Here is a 1,909-nt window from a genome sequence, read left to right as displayed (position 1 = left end):
CATGAGCTGCAATTTAATCACAGGTGAGAGCCTTCATCACCATCATCATCATCATCATCACTGTGTCATTGTGTCATTGTCACTGTCACTGTCATTGTGTCATTGTCACACTGTCACTGTCACTGTCCCTGTGGTACTGTCAATATAAATACCCCGAGGAGCTCACCCAGACCTTCATGAGCTGCAATTTAATCACAGGTGAGAGCCTTCATCACCTTCATCATCATCATCATCATCATCATCATTGTGTCATTGTCATTGTGTCATTGTGTCACTGTCATTGTGTCATTGTCACTGTGTCACTGTCATTGTGTCATTGTCACTGTGTCACTGTCAATATAAATACCCCGAGGAGCTCACCCAGACCTTCATGAGCTGCAATTTAATCACAGGTGAGCCTTCATCACCTTCATCATCATCATCATCATCATCACTGTGTCACTGTCATTGTCATTGTGTCATTGTCACTGTGTCATTGTCATTGTCACTGTCACTGTGGTACTGTCAGTACAAATATCCTGAGGAGCTCACCCAGACCTTCATGAGCTGCAATTTAATCACAGGTGAGAGCCTTCATCACCTTCATCACCATCATCATCATCATTGTTATCTGTGTGTCATTGTCACTGTCACTGTGTCATTGTCGCTGTCACTGTGTCACTGTCACTGTGTCACTGTCACTGTCCCTGTGGTACTGTCAGTATAAATATCCTGAGGAGCTCACCCAGACCTTCATGAGCTGCAATTTAATCACAGGTGAGAGCCTTCATCACCTTCATCATCATCATCACTGTGTCATTGTCATTGTCACTGTCACTGTGTCACTCTGTCACTGTCACTGTCCATCCCATGGTACTGTCAATATAAATACCCCGAGGAGCTCACCCAGACCTTCATGAGCTGCAATTTAATCACAGGTGAGAGCCTTCATCATCATCATCATCATCATCATCATCATTGTTATCTGTGTGTCATTGTCATTGTGTCATTGTGTCATTGTCATTGTCACTGTCACTGTCACTGTGGTACTGTCAATATAAATATCCTGAGGAGCTCACCCAGACCTTCATGAGCTGCAATTTAATCACAGGTGAGAGCCTTCGTCACCATCATCATCATCATCACTGTGTCATTGTCATTGTCATTGTGTCATTGTCACTGTCACTGTCACTGTCCCTGTGGTACTGTCAGTACAAATACCCTGAGGAGCTCACCCAAACCTTCATGAGCTGCAATTTAATCACAGGTGAGCCTTCATCACCTTCATCATCATCATCACTGTGTCATTGTCACTGTCACTGTGTCACTGTGTCACTGTCACTGTCCCTGTGGTACTGTCAGTACAAATACCCCGAGGAGCTCACCCAGACCTTCATGAGCTGCAATTTAATCACAGGTGAGAGCCTTCATCATCATCATCATCATCATCATCACTGTGTCATTGTCATTGTGTCATTGTGTCACTGTCATTGTCACTGTGTCACTGTCACCCCATCCCATCCCATCCCATCCCATCCCATCCCATCCCATCCCATCCCGTGGTACTGTCAGTACAAATACCCCGAGGAGCTCACCCAGACCTTCATGAGCTGTAACCTGATCACAGGTGAGCCTTCATCACCCTCATCATCATCACTGTGTCATTGTCATTGTCACTGTGTCACTGTCACTGTCACTGCTGTCACTGTGTCACTGTCACCCCATCCCATCCTATCCCATCCCATGGTACTGTCAATATAAATACCCCGAGGAGCTCACCCAGACCTTCATGAGCTGCAATTTAATCACAGGTGAGAGCCTTCATCACCCTCATCATCATCATCATCATTGTGTCATTGTCACTGTCACTGTCACTGTCACTGTGTCACTGTCACTGTCCCTGTGGTACTGTCAGTATAAATACCCTGAG

At 45.5% G+C, this 1,909-nt stretch overlaps 1 protein-coding gene across 1 annotated transcript in view; it reads left to right on the top strand.

Moving 5' to 3' along the window:
- EEF1G (eukaryotic translation elongation factor 1 gamma) overlaps positions 1-1,909 on the top strand; it is a gene marked incomplete at its 5' end in the record, with an annotated part of 10,359 nt that overhangs the window by 5,765 nt on the left and 2,685 nt on the right. The window lies entirely within an intron of this gene.

The sequence above is a fragment of the Malurus melanocephalus genome, unplaced genomic scaffold (genome assembly GCF_030028575.1).
Source record: "Malurus melanocephalus ecotype Western Australia unplaced genomic scaffold, MMel_1.1 scaffold_1883, whole genome shotgun sequence".
Lineage (NCBI taxonomy): Eukaryota > Metazoa > Chordata > Aves > Passeriformes > Maluridae > Malurus > Malurus melanocephalus.
This window is presented reverse-complemented; position numbering and strand designations above follow the sequence as displayed.